This window comes from Pararge aegeria, chromosome 6 (genome assembly GCF_905163445.1).
Source record: "Pararge aegeria chromosome 6, ilParAegt1.1, whole genome shotgun sequence".
Lineage (NCBI taxonomy): Eukaryota > Metazoa > Arthropoda > Insecta > Lepidoptera > Nymphalidae > Pararge > Pararge aegeria.
In genome coordinates this window covers 17,910,682-17,926,778 of record NC_053185.1, presented here as the reverse complement: position 1 = coordinate 17,926,778, position 16,097 = coordinate 17,910,682, and the positions used below count along the sequence as shown (strand labels likewise).

The window sequence follows — 16,097 nt, the reverse complement described above, 5'->3', positions numbered from 1 at the left end:
GGAGTTCAGTGACATACACACACACACACATGACATATATATATACAGTGTAAACTCTTTATAACGTTATCCTTTATAACGATAAACTCCCTATAACGTTGGAGTGAGCCCAAGTTGGTTGGTTTGCGTTAAAACTCACATATTGAAACACTCTTTATAGCGATACGCCATTCTCTATTACGAAGAAATGTGTTCATATTTGTAGACAGTAAATATTTATTATCGGTATTATTGTTTATGTTATGTTATCAGGTAACAAAAGACTTTGAAGCTCCGAAACATCCGAGGTCGGTCTAGCTTTTGTTATCCTTAATTGCCTTGTACACGTGCAGTATGACGCATTGTTTTCTCGGAAGTGATGGTCTTCGACCAAGCATACTGGGTACCTATCGTATTATCAGTCGTAAACCTACTTTGAAACTGTTAACATGGCCAGTAAACGGAAAGCGATTAGTGTTGACGAAAAAATTTGTGTGATACGTGCGATTGAAAAGGGAGAAAAGAAAAGTGACGTTGGAAGGCGTTTTGAACTAAGTCAATCCACTGTTGCTACCATTTGGAAAAACCAAAAAACAATTCAACAGGCGGCGCTGGAAGGAAACTTGTCTAAAAAATTAAGAAAGCCAAAATTCGAAGACTTAGATCAGGCAATGTTGTCGTGGTTTAACAATCAGCGCCAGAATAATGTACCCATCTCGGGGCCAATTGTAAAAGCTAAGGCTGAAAAGTTTGCCAACCAACTTGGCATAATTGACTTTAAAGCATCTGAAGGTTGGCTCGGAAAATTTAAGCACCGTCATCAAATTACGTACGGTAAAATGAACGGAGAGGCGCGGGATGTCGATATGAATGTGACTAACAATTGGATTAGTACAGTGTGGCCTAATTTAAAGATGAAATACTCAGAAGACATTTTTAATGCAGATGAAACTGGCCTTTTTTTCAAGTTGACTCCCGACAAAACTTTAAAATTCAAAGGGGAAAAATGTGTTGGAGGAAAACTGTCAAAAGAGCGCATTACAGTTCTAGTGGCTGCCAATATGAGTGGCACAGAATAAAGAAAGCTTTTAATTTTTTTTAAGCTTTTAATTAAAGCTTTTAGTTATAGGCAAATCGAAAAACCCTCGGTGTTTCAAGAACATAAAACAGTTGCCAGTTACGTACAAAGCAAACAAGTCAGCTTGGATGACATCGCAGATTTTTGAAGAGGAAGTGAGAAAATGGGATGCTGAATTAAAATCACGGAAAATCTTGCTTCTAGTAGACAATTGTCCTGCTCACCCAATCATATCTAATCTTCGAAACATAGAGTTAGCATTTTTCCCAGCTAATACAACCAGTATTTTACAACCAATGGATCAGAGTGTAATTAAATCCCTAAAGGGCCACTATAGACGGAAAATGTTGATGGATATGATAGAAACTGACGGCAAGGTCTCGATCAACATGCTACAAGCAGTGAACTTCATATCAAAAGCCTGGCAAGAGGTAACAGCGGCCACTATCCAACATTCTTTTCGACATGCTGGATTATGTAGTAGCCAAGAAACGAACCAATTTAACAGTGAAGACAATCTACCACTGAGTGAATGGATAAGCCAGTTCAACGTACCAAACAATTTTAACGAAGATCTACAATCGTACGAAAATATAGATGAGGATGTAGCCACAACTGGTACACTTACAGATGAACAAATTCTTGATTTAGTGTCAAAAAGTCAGGAAACACCCGATAATCAAGATGAAGAAGACGATCAAGTGGACAAAGCCGAATCACCACCAACAATTCAACAAGCCCTAGATGCCGCTAAGTTGGTAGAAAATTTTTTGTTGTTTAATCAAGACGATTCCACCACATATCTAGATATGAATAGGATACATAAAATAATACAAAACAAGTACTGGCATAGCAAAAAACGTCAGACGAAATTATCAGACTATATGTGTAAACAATAATTTATATGTATAAGCATTTATTATCTAAGACATACATACAATTAAAAATTCTTGTATTAAAAATTCTTATTAATTTGGTTTTTTTTTGTTCACTCCATATAACGATAACTCTCTATAACGACAAAAAATGCTCAGTCCCTCGAGTTTCGTTATAAAGAGTTTACACTGTATATATATATAAGTAGTGCGCTGTGATAGTTAAATATATAGAAGTGGTGATAGCCCAGTGGGTAGGCGCTTGACTTCACTTTCGGGTACCGAGTTCGAATCCCAGCATGCACCTCTAACTTTTCTAAGTTATGTATTGTAAGGAATTAAAATATCACTGGCTTCTTCTCCATAATGTTCTCTAAGGTATGTGGAGTCCACCAAACCGCACTGCACCAGCGTGGTGGACTACAGACCTAACCCCTTCTCATTGTGGGAGGTGACCCGTGCCCTGAAGTGGGCCGGTAATGCGTTGATATGAGGATATAAGTAGTGAGTAATCAAGCTGGCGTATTCTTATTTAAAGTATTTACCGCCATTAAACAAAATCTACAGCACCAGAGGAGATACCAAGACGTTATCGAAGTTCAAGAGATTTGTATTTTGGCCTTCTAAACCTTATTCTCTATATTCTCTTTAAACTATTTTACTATATAATACAAATAGTTATTTGATTTTCTAAAATTATGATAAAAAATACTACCTGCGGTAAAATAGTTTTTTTTTTTTTACCATATAGACAAATGCTTGACTGCAATCACACCTGATGGTAAGTGATGATGCAGCCTAAGATGAAGCGCGTGCTAAAAATATATAGAGGTGGGAGGACCATGTTATTCAGATATTTAACATAATACCCACAATGTTCAGGATGGCACTTAGATCTTTCATTAATTAACAGTATTATTGAAGCTAAATACCTAGTTTCTTAGCAGTAATCTTTTATTCTCATGATTATTATTCTTCCTTACCATTAAGGTATGAATTTTATAAAAGATATCATTAAAGCCCACCAACCTGTATTAGAGCAGTGTCATGGGTCCGCACTTGTATAACCCTGTCTTCCCGAGGAGTAAAATAAAGCAACCGGACCGACAATCGATCTTGTCCAACTCGCGTATCCCGCCATAGATCCTATACCTTTCTTTGACAGTCTACTAAAGTCCATTATTCTTTTTTCAATACATTATCAATGAGTATACAAACTATGATTTGTTGATATATTTAATATAATCATCTGGTTTATTATAGATAAAGTGCTGTAATTCCCTATTTCCTAACACGCGCTTGCCTAGAAGATGCCTATTCAATCTTGATTTCGAGGTACCCAGATTATAGGTATCGGGGAAGACGGAATATGGGAGGGCATTCCAGGCCTTTGCGGTGCGGATCAGAAAGGAAGAAGCAAAACGCTTCGTTTTAGTAATAGTAAAGTTTTTGAGCTAGTCCGGATTTCGCCTCTTAAATAGATCTGAAACCATATTCCCTTCTAATCTCTACAAATTACTTTTATATATAAAAACAGTTATCTCGAATTATAATATAAACAATTGTATGAGTAGCTTTTTGAGTCAGATCTCGTCCGGAGTACCTACTACAGCAATTTTTTTTCCGTTGCAAAGCAGACGTCGGAAGGACGCGGTTGCTGGCACATAAGTCTTAACACTTTCAGTGAGCAGACTTCAAATATCAGAATTAATTTTCTAAGTTATTACGTTTTAAGCAGTTAAAATATCACTTGCTTCAATGTTCAAGGAAAACATCGTGAGGAAACCTGCATCCCTGAGAGTTCTCCTTAACGTTCTCAAAGGTCCACCAATCCGCACTTGGGCCAGGTATACGGTCTCAACCTTTCTCGTTGAGGAACTTTGCCCTGTTTACCCTGTGGCCCGGTAATGGGTTGATATGAACGAATGCTGTATATGAAACCCTTCAAGATGATAGAAACAAGGCGGTACGGTCGTATTCCTTGCATGCCTTGCGCAGTGTTGATCTGTTTATTAGAGCATGGCCAAAAAACCCCTATGTCTCCCTAACAAATATACGACATCCCTAGCCATCTTGTAATACGTATTTATAATATAAACACACACACACACACAAAAACACACCACACACACTAAATCTAGTGGAACATTTGTATAAATACTGTACTATAACTTGGAGGTGGGCGGTGGTACATGCAGCACAGTTTTTACTGTTGCAGTGCCACCCTTGCTAGTATTTTAAGTGCTATTGTAACTGTTCCAAATAAAGATTTATTATTATTATTATTATTATAATAATTTTATTAGGAATATGTCTAACATGAAGCTTTACGTAAAACGATCTTCACTTGTCAATATTTGGCTTCTATTAATTAATAACTCTGGTGTCTAGGGAGAGGTACCAACCTACCCCTCATAGGCGTAAGCGATCAAAGAATGCAGACACAAAGAGTAATACCGACAGATACATACAAATAATGCTAGCAAATAATGTTTATAATATATTTTGTAAGTAAATATGAACGTCTGTTCTTATCAACTTATACATAAGTTTTAAATACTTATTTGTTATGGAGTATAATGATCGAAGACGTTAAAGATTGCACCGTACTGATTTTCTAGGTTTTCGCGGAGCAAATCGTGCTTATTATTTATTCATTGCATTCATATACTATTAAAAGCATGATTAAGTCAATATTATCCGCCCTATTGGATTTGTCATTGACGTCTACAATGCGGTGAAAAATGTTGACCAAAATATATCAAGAAATATAATATTAAAAATATAAGATTGTGAAAATATTATTTATTTATTGCGCCTACCAGCGATCTTACATAAATAAAAATAATGTTCCTAATCATATTATATAAATTACACAGAGAATGCAAAACCATTTCAATGGAAACACTAGATGCTAATTCCGCTAATAATAATTCCGCTTTTTCAAAGTGAATCGATAGAAAATAAAAAAAAATATTATATTTGTATTTCAACTTTATTTTGTAAACACTTTCAGTAAATTCATTAAAATACAAATAAATTTCAATTGTGCCGAATTTTGTCTAAAAATGATAACAAGTTAACTTAAATTGGTAATAAAAACACACGCTAATAAATTTTTAATTTTCATACGCGGCTCCCACAAAAAAATTTGCATGCGAAAGTTTATATTTATTTGTGCGTACCGTTTCCAACGGAGTGTTGAATCGAAAATAAGCCGCAACAATAAAAAATTTAAAACATCGCGAATTGTTTTTATCTGCCAACTCGTCTGGCTGATCAAACCCGATGGGAGATGGCTGTGGCGCAAAATTGATTGGATGCGTTTTCATTGTTTCGCATACGTCTGATTATTAGCCGAGTGAGTCGATTACACTTTTATTAGACGATTTTTTTTGTACCCTCCAAAATCTATATAACTTGCTAACTTATTCTTGTTTGCTTATTATATTTCTGTCTATAAAAAATTCAAAATTCAAAATTCATTTATTTCAAGTAGGCCTAATATAAGCACTTTTGAAACGTCAAGTCTGTCTGTTTGTAGTGATTCTACCACCGGTTCGGAAGGCAGATTCTACCGAGAAGAAGCCGGCAAGAAACTCAGCAGTTGCTCTTTTCCAACATCAACAATTTACATTTTGCATTTTAACATTCATTTTTCTATCTTGTGAGAGCTGAAAGCGGAGCCGGATGCTTCCAAGCAACCTTGTCATTAAAAAATTCATCAATTGTATAGTAACCTCGCTGTAATAAATGTGTTTTAACAAATTCTTTAAACTTGTGCATTGGCAGGTCCAAAATCACCTTAAGAATCATATTATAAAAGCGTATACTCAATCCCACAAATGATCCCTGTACCTTACGCAGACGATATGCAGATGACACTAATTTATGGTGTATTTTGTACAATAAAAATGTATTTATTCATTAATTCGTTATCCGAGTAGTTTTTATAATAATAATAATTTATTGCAAAATACTTGTCAATAAGGTTCTTCTTCTTCTTTGGGTTAATGGCTTTTTGTCATGCCTGCACGGGAAAGTTTACTTCGCCAATATCGGGTGAGTAGCTTGAAGAAAACACAAAGGAGGATGATCGAATTGTCTTGAGACTATTTTAGTTCGCAAAACAATAGCAGGGTAGCGTTTTAGTAATTGTTACTATCAAACAACACAATACATTTATTTAACATATTTTTTTTTTTTTTGTTACCGACAAAAATATATATGCTGTTATGCATAAAATGTATTTAATAGACTAGTGTATTTACAGTTTCATGTTGTTACGTTTAATGTATCTACATAAGAATTTAACATACGGACTAAACACAAGAATTAATAGACATTGAACACTTATAGGACGGGGGATCTCTGGGGGAAGAACATCATAAAGTGTATGTAGGAGTTTAGGGCAAGAAAACAGTATATGAGAGGTTGAACCTTCATCCAGACTAAATAATCATTTATTGCAAAATACACGTTAATAAGGTTTTACATATTGGTTTAGGGTACAGTGTATTGCCAGTTTGGCGTGCAATGTTACACAATAGTTACATACGCCCAATTAATTGATTGAGAGAATTGATGAACCTGTATATTATAAATAAAAACTACATTATTTTTTAAATCTCGATAATATTACACTAATCTTAATTATGTTTTTTTTTGTACTAGAGAAGGTTGCACTAGCTTATTAATAAACATTCAACCGTTATTTGACGGCTGATTGGCGCAGTGGGCAGCGACCCTGCTTTCTGAGATAAGGTGGGTTCGATTTCCACAACTGGACAATGTTTGTGTGATGAACATGAATGTTTTTCAGTTTCTGGGTGTTTATCTATCTTAATATATATAAATCTCCTGTCACGATGTTTGTCCGCGATGGACTCCTAAACTACTTAACCGATTTTAAATTAAATTGGCACACCGTGAGCAGTCTGGTCCAACTTAAGAGATAGGATAGCTTGGATCTTTAATTATAGTCGCAATTTTATTTTATTGCAAATTATTTGTCTATAATTAATTGACAGTCACGTGTTATATATATATATATAGATATATATACTACTATACTCATTTAAGGCTTAGCGATACTGAATACTTTAAAAACAAACTCAAACGCAGACGAAGTCGCGGGCAACAGCTAGTATATTATAAGTATTTATGTATATTATTCATATAATTATTCGTAGTACCCATAACACAAGCTATGCTAACTTTGGGGCTATATGGCGATATGTGTATTGTCATAGTATATTCATTTATTTATTTATTATTTATTTAAAGTAAGAAAAAAAACTTTAATGTTAATTAATGGAACTTGTAGGAAAGTTTTTGTATGTACCCTGTATATAATAACGTTTCAACTTGTTTTTGATTTGCTTCAGATTTTTATTTTCAATTTCGTCTAATAAAGGTCTAGGCAATTTTTCTAAAACACAAAGCAGGAGGTACCATACCCTCTTTCCACAAATGTAGGTTCGCGAAACATAGGTAGGTAGGTTAAATAATTGATACATAATCCTTCATGTTAAAACAGGATTTTATATATGCTTACTTTTCATACTATTGATAATTGAGGGGTCTCATTCGTTTGTTTACAATAAAAATATGTAGTTACATGTTTCACAGTGACGTAAATGCTACAGCTACTAGGCTTTCATAGTCAATCATCAAATTCATTATTAAAAGATTAGCGGCTCCGTGGCGAGTTCGTCCGCGTATAGGTCAACTTAAAAGGTAGTAAAGTATGCGGTTGCAGATTTACTTTAGAACTTTTAAAGGGGAATTACTTCGTCCTTGATGATTTTACCGAAACAGCACTCGCATATCACTTAAGATGCGCACGCAGCGGAAGCTCAAAAAAGAAAAAAAAACCCGATTTTGAATTCTTCATTGCTGCTATGCTGCTTTTAGTCTTAGCGTAATGATATATAGTATATAGCCTTCGTCGATTAATGAGCTATGTGACTATATATATATACTCATATAATTTTTTTAAATCGGTCCTTCTGATCAGATTCCTGAGACCAATTCGTTCAAGTACAAAACAAGCACAAAAACTCTTCAGCTTTATATATCAGTATAAGAGTATAAGGGGAGTTGTGCTTAAAAATTAGGACTGACGTATCGAGAATAATTCCAAATTTAAATAATGAAGCAGGACGAAAGAATATTTTTTAACTTCCGCTCCCACCTGGCTCATCAGACCCCGATGAGAGTTGCTTGCGGCGTGAAATTGATTGGAAACGTTTTCGTTGTTTTGTCTACGTCTTCCGGTTATTAGCAATCTACGGTGTTTGACGCTTTTTATTCCCTCCGAATGCTATTTCAGTCTGCCGTGTTGTCTCAGATCAGAATACAGTTGTAACACCCCTCTCCTTCCGCGGGTGTTGGACGAGCCGACTGAGGGAATATAAAAAAAATAATAAGACAATACATACATCGCCAGCTAGCCCCAAAGCGAGCGTAGCTTGTGTTATGTGTACTAAGATTTTTTTAAAGAATAATATACATAAATACCAATAATAATGAAGCGATGATAGCGCAATGGGTCCGAGTTTGAACTTTTCTCAGTTATGTGCGTTTTAAGTAATTAAAATATCACTTGCTTATACGGTGAAGGAAAACATCGTGAGGAAACCTGCATGCCTGAGAGTTCTACATAATGTTTTGCACTGGGCCAGCGTATGGTCTTAACCTTTCCTCATTGTGGGAGAAGACCCGTGCTCTGGAAAAGGCCGGTAAAAGGTTGACGTGATGATAATGATGATACGTAAATATTTATAACATACAGATAAACACCCCGACATTGAAAAACATTTATGATTATCACACAAACATTTTCCAGACGTGGTAATCGAACCCACAGCCTCGGACTCAGAGAGCAGGGTCATTGCCTACTGCACCAATCGGTCGTCATGCGCCTATAAAGGATATCGGGCAGGTCCACTGAGCTACTTATACGACTGCGATGAAATCCTTGAGATGTCTCGCAATAAGTTCAAAGTTTATATAAAACGTAAGCTTATAGAAAAATCCTATTATAATATTAAGGATTACATGTATGATAAAAAAGCTTGGGTATGTTTGTTTTGTTCTAACTTCATAGCTCAACATTAACTAGACTGTGAGATGTTGATAACAAAAAAAAAAAACCTGGCTAAGTTTGTTGTGGGCTCTTCTTAGACCAGGGCGCGTTTGGAACTCTCCTAGCTTTAGTTTTAAGTTAACAAATGCAGTTATCACCATCACGAACGTTAGTGTAACATGTAAAATGTATGAGCGCTTCATAAGTGCCTGTGATAAGGTCTACAAGAATAAAACATTTTTGAATTTGAATTTGCGATTACCTACTCGTCTTCCCAGCTTGGTGTTTTTGGCCAAACCCTCCCGTTTGGGGAGTCTTTTAGTCGAGCAGTGAACTGTTAAAGGCTAATGATGATGCGGCTCCAGTGCTATCTAGAAGCTGAAATGGTTGGGGACCCCAAATAATATAAAGCTAACAACTAAAGTTTTAGTAATTTTAATTTCCATGTTGTATATAAATTAGAATCCTTTGTGCACTGAAAAAAGTTGTCTCTTTTGTTATTATACCTTTCCTATTCCGTGACCGTACCTCATGCCGCAAACACAAAAACATCCTCACCATATTCTGTATGCCTGGTATTTTTGTACCACCGTCCACCCGCTATACTTGATTATTAAAATAAATAATAAATAAATATATATACTACGACCATACACACATCGCCATCTAGCCCCAAAGTAAGCGTAGCTTGTGTTAGGGAAACTGAGATAGCTGATGAATATTTTTTTTTATGAATTTAATACACATAAATACTTATTATATACAGATAAACACCCAGACACTGAAAAACATTCATGTTCAACAAACATTTTCCAGTTGTGGGAATCGAACCCACGACCTTGGACTCAGAAAGCAGGGTCGCTGCCCACTGCGCCACTCGGCCGTCAAAATATTTCTTCCATACACAAATAAGCGCATTGTTAAAGCTGCTACCATTTACTGTGCTCCTGGTATTGCTTAGCTTGAAAGTTATAAAAAGTAGAGTATTTGGTTAAATAATTATTTTTCTGACTCTAAAACCCCGAGCCCCCTTCTCATTGTAGGCCCGTGCCCTGGAGTCGGCCGGTAATGGGTTGATAGGATAAAAAACCCCGAAACGTATAAAGTAAAAACTTCGTGCTAGGATTAAAAAAACTGTGCCAGTTTTAATTTTTCTGTTTAATCTCTGCTTTATACATAAATGAATGAATGCATGAAAACACTTTTATTGCAGACAAAACCAAAGTACAGAAAAATAAGAAAAACAGCTCAACACAGCATACAATTTCGCGGCCTTATCGCTACACAAACCTCTATCAATACTGTTCATTTCAGATTTTTTACTTTACATACTTCGATAATGACGATGGAAGTGGTGTTTTTCAGGCATATTTCACGATGATTAAAAATATTTGGTATAAAAAAAAGGTTTTGGAACGTTTAAACGAAGTCCTTTTATATAATGTTTTAATCTGGTAACTCCATTTTAACATTTCGATCCTTCTTATATAGATACTACACGGATATCTATCACTAACGAGTGTCGTAAACGCAATCTTGAAAACAGTTCAGTCTGAACTGGACAGTCAAACCAAAACTCAAACAGTCTACCGTCTGCTTCTTTGCGGTATGCTCAAGGCAGAGCGTTGTTTGCCGAGACGTTTGCCCCCTGAGGCCGAGGGTCCGAGCAAATACTTCATGACAGACAGTTCAACAACAATGTACTTTGTATATACTTACTCAAACTCGATCAGTGTTTATTTAAATTACATTATATTACCGTACGTACGTTTTGTTTTACATATTCAATTGGTAGTTTACTGTAGAATTTTATGCAATTTCCTTTAAACGAATTATGAATTTTGTGTAACCTAGTATATTGCACTGTAAGTTTATTCTTACTTCTAATGTTTAAATTATTGCAGTCACATTTTTTCTTAAATTTAGAAATGTTTTTATGAACGTACATTAAATTTTCAAATATGTACTGATATACACTGTTATTATTTTAAAATCTTTAAATTTATCTCTCAATGAGAATGAGAAGTGTTTACGCCGTAGTCTACTTGGCCCAGCGCAGATTGTTGGACTGCAATAATAATAAATAAATATATAAATAAATATACTGCGACAATACTCACGTCGCCATCCAGATGGTACTAAAATGTTTTTTTAGGCATTTTAAATTACTGTTAAACACATTTATGTTAAATTAGTTTTTAAATTTCTAGTATGAAAGTCAAAACTCATTTCAAGTAGGTCTACTTTTGTTATACCTCTATCCTTTCTGTCGTTACTTCGTCGTGGCTCTATATTACTATGCTATATCTATATTTATAGAACAAAGTCGTGTTAGTGTTAGCCATTTATAACGTGAGAACGGATAGACCTATTTTCATTATTTTTGATTTGTTGGATTTCTATTAGTCCGGAATAGGATAATAAGTATTCAAATGAACTTGCGATGTGTGTATTGTCTTAGTATATTCACATATACATACTTATTTATTTAATGAATTTATCAATTATTTACGAAATAAAATATAAGCAATTTACTGCTCAAGAGTTCAATATAATAAATAAGAATTGTAAAGGTGTCTCTGAACTAATTAAGATTCCTATCTCCCTCCGTCTAGACGCACTTTGTCCTTCAGTAAGAAAATGTGAACTGTGCGGGGAATGCGAAAAATGGACGACCTGTATGTGGACTACGTTCCAGCTCATTAACAACTCTTAAGCCAGTGAGATGTTTTTACCTCCAGAGCCCGCTCCGAAAACTAAACGCGCCAAACCGACTCAACACCGATTATTTTCTCTAAAAATGTATGCAGCGCACGCTAAGATATCTTTCGGTCTTCGGATAGCATATTTTTTCGACTTACTTGAAACTTATTTGTATATTTACGAGTATCTAGTTTAAGTTACACAATATCTGTTTAAATTATAGTCTATATGCTATTCTGATGTTTATGAATAATATACTCAAATACTTATATTAAGCACCCAGACACTGAAAAACATTCATGTTCATCACACAAATATTATCCAGTTGTGGGAATCGAACCCACGGCCTTAGACTCAGAAAGCAGGGCCGCTGCCCACTGCGCAAGTCGGCCGTCATGTGTGTCGTCACTTTGTGTCTTATACAAGGAGTCCATTATAATCATACTTTCATTTAATGTTTTTAAATACGAAATTGTCTCTTTTCAAATCAAAATCTGTTGAAGCTTTTAACAAGAAGTTAGAAGTGACGTTTATGCATGTCTTCGAACTTTTTTCTTATTCTTGCTCACATCCGAAGCTATGAGAGATCGGCACTACACGTATCTTTCGAGCTAAAAGACAAAAAGGCCACAAAGCTTTACATGTGCTAAATCGCATCAAGATCAAATAAAGAAACACAGTCATTTAACACACGTAATTTTCTTGAAGCTACCATATCATCATCTATAGGCATTCCATGATCAACCCTCTACCTAATTCTTGGCTATTGTCAAAACAAGTTTAAATATGTGAAAACCAAAGTGCACGCAGAGTTGATTTAAGTATAGGTATCATTAATGTTCACATCAGGCTATTTGATTCGAGTGATGTAATACGATTATTCAACGTCTCTAACAGACATTTACAGTACTTTAAAAGGACCTTATATCTATCAACAAACAAGGAAGACGGCATCGGCACCATAACACGGATATTATTACTCTTTGATATCGCAAATATCCGTAACAAATAGCAAGGGAAATGAATCAATCCCTCTCTCTAATTACCCGCGGTATGCGTCAAAGGCGGCGCGCGCGCAGGAATGCGCGTGACGAATGCGATTAGATGGTCCTTCGAGCCGGATGTTTTGCGGCTCTCTTTACTTTCACTCTTACATACTTACTGGCTTAACTACAAGCACATCTCTTAACGTACTTTGAGCTTTCTTATTCAAGTTATTAGGTATATTTCAGAATGAAACGTTATATCTTAAAATGACACGTCTGTATATCGGCAGATATCTTCTTGAAATAAGTATAAATTTATGTTGCTACGCAATTTGTGCTTTATACTTTTACGCCAAGATACATTTTACACTATTCAGTCCATAGTACACAGGACTTTCGTTGTGTTAAGCTACTTTAAGCATTATGTGTGAGGGTGAGACTATATTTTTTGTTGGAGGTTTGAAAATAGTGCAGTTGGACGGCGTCCAGACTGTCGCTCCTCACCTAAATATTTGTCTGATTTGTTTTGATTGCAGCAATGTCACACCTGTGTCAGTTAATTGGATGTTTTGCGTTCATATTTACGTTAACCGTTATTATTATTACAGCCTTTATTTCCATAACGAATATGACGAAACCAAATTATCATTCGATTATTAATACTTCATATTATGTGCATGCATAATAAAACATATTACAATCTAAAGGTAAACAGTATTAAATTATTATCATATTATTTTTTCATAGTAAGTATATAAATTTCTGAGACATAAAGAATTTAAAATTTACTAATATATTTTTAAATTCATTATCTGCTTCATTATGGACATCCATATACGTCCCCTCGACTGTCTGTCCTATGCTTTTGTGAACCATTATTCACAGGCTGTTTTTTTATTATTTTATCAACCTATTTTTATTTCCGTCTGCCTTTATGTTTACTGTTATAATGATTGGTTATTATTTTACCTTATCTGAATGTTGTCATCATCTCATGATGTTCCTATCGATCTTATCCTTCAAAGGAGTAAAACGATCTACTTAGTATTGTCGTTGGTGTTAAGTTTGAAGTATTCAGTTATGAAGAAAGTTAAGTGGAAAAATGGCTAATAATACGGTATGTTTTTGGTGTTAGATATGCTTTCAGAACTGGCGGAAGAGCCATAACAAACACACATACTTGTCGTTTCAAAAATGCTTATAAAATAGACCTACTTGAAATAAATGAATTTTGAATTTGAATTTAACGTATGAAAAAAACGGTGAAAAAACGTAAACGGTGACAGCTTAGTGGGTAACGCTTGGCATTCCTTTCATAGCGACCCAATACGAGCCATTGTACGAGACACTTTTCGGAGTTATGTGCGTTTTTAATTCAAGCAATTTAAATATCGCTTGCTGTAAACGGTGAAGGAAAACATCGTGAGGAAATGCATGCCTGCAGAGTTCTTTATAATTATATCAACGGCGTAGGAAGTCTACCAATCCGCACTTGGCAAGTTTGGTGGACCTAAATCCTTCTCACTCTGAGAGGAGACTTCTGCCATGTAGAGGGCCGGTGATAGGTTGATGGGGTTGATGATGATATGAAAGTAAAAAATATAATTTTTAATACACATCTCAAACTAGTACATTCATTTTAAAATAGCCAAATAGCGGCGCTGGTTTAATTCAAAGTTAGCAGTTAAAGCTAATTCGACTAGGTCATTAGTGCGGCAACTATTTGACTAAAGCAATCAGACACGGCAGTAATCGTAACATCCCTTCCTAATCAAACTTGGGAGATTCAATTAGTAAGCGAGATGACCCGTCCCTGTTTGAGACAAGATCTTTATATGCTTGTCCCTTCCTTGTTTACGCACTAGCTACAATAAACGCTGCGTTTTGTTATTTAATATCCAGAAGCAGCGTGTACGATATTGGTTTTATTTTAATATTCTTGATGCACTAGCTACAATAAACGCTGCGTTTTATTTTTTAATTTCCATAAACAGCGTGTACGATATTGGTTTTATTTTAATATTGTTGATGCTCTTGTTTCAGAATTATTATAGTCCATATTTTTGGGACGTCAAGGTATGCCATATAGATTTTAAACAAAGATTTTCGTGGTTAATAAACATTTCTTAAAAATAGTTCAACGGGTACATACACTATAATATTAAAGGATTTGTCGATATTTCGACCCAGTTACATGGATTGTGGTCGCGACGGGACTGCAGAGGTACGAGATGTCATGAACATGATGTTGACATTTCGTTCCTCCCTTTAAACTATTTACAAGAAATGCCATAAAGAGTTGTCGTTGTGTTACATAGTTCTCCTTAAAACTCTGTTGTCTGTCTGTGTACAGTTGTTTGCGCTGTGGTTTTATAAGTGGGAGGTCTCGGGTTCAATCCCCGGCGAGACCGTTTTAGAACTTCAAAATTTCGGAATTTTCTCTGGTCTGAACTAGTGGGAGGCGAGTTATCACTATAGCATCTAAGACGTGTCGCCGAACGATTTAGCGTTCCAGCAAGATGTCGCATGGGAACCGTATGGTATGGTGTATAACTACGACTATACAGGTTAGTGAACTGATGGTACGGTCACATAATATTAGGTGAGATTGCAGGCAAATTAAAGAAACGAGCGTTTAATAAGGGCCCGTGCGTAAGATAGAAGAAGTGTCTTTCTCCTTTGTTATCTTAAATCTTCACAGTCACCATCTTTTGCCTTGTTCCTCGCACGTCTAATGAGTTATTTAATACACGTACAACATATTAGATATAATTACAAAGGAATTAATTAAGCCTGTGTCTCTGTAGCAGATTTGTATGCAGGAATATAGTATACATAACCTCATTAATAAACGAGGCATAACGTCATAATAATTATACAGTTTTGCTCACTCTGGAGCCCTGACCGCCGGTTACTTGGGTACGCAAAATCCCCACTTGCGGAGAAGTGGTTTTTTCTTTATAAAAATTTAATCGTGTTTTGTTTGTTTTATTTACAATTTACACAGTTGAAAATTAAAAAAAGTTATAAAAAAATTCAAAATTCATTTATTTCAAGCACTTTTAAAACGTCAAGTCTGTCTGTTTGTAGTGACTCTACCACCGGTTTAGAAGGCAGATTATACCGATAAGAAGCCGGCAAGAAACTCAGCAGTTGTTCTTTTCCAACATCAACAATTTACATTTTACATTTTAACATTAATTTTTCTATCTTGTGAGAGATGAAAGCGGAGCCGGATGCTTCCAAGCAACCTTGTCATTAAGAAATTCATCGATTGTATAGTAACCTCGCTGTAATAAATGTGTTTTAACATATTCTTTAAATTTATGCATTGGTAGGTCCAAAATATTAAATATTAATACACAAAAATACACAGTGTCAGTGTC

At 35.2% G+C, this 16,097-nt stretch overlaps 1 protein-coding gene across 1 annotated transcript in view; it reads left to right on the top strand.

Moving 5' to 3' along the window:
* LOC120624256 overlaps window positions 1-16,097 on the top strand; it is a 524,392-nt gene that overhangs the window by 157,475 nt on the left and 350,820 nt on the right. The gene's annotated exons all lie outside the window — the stretch shown is intronic.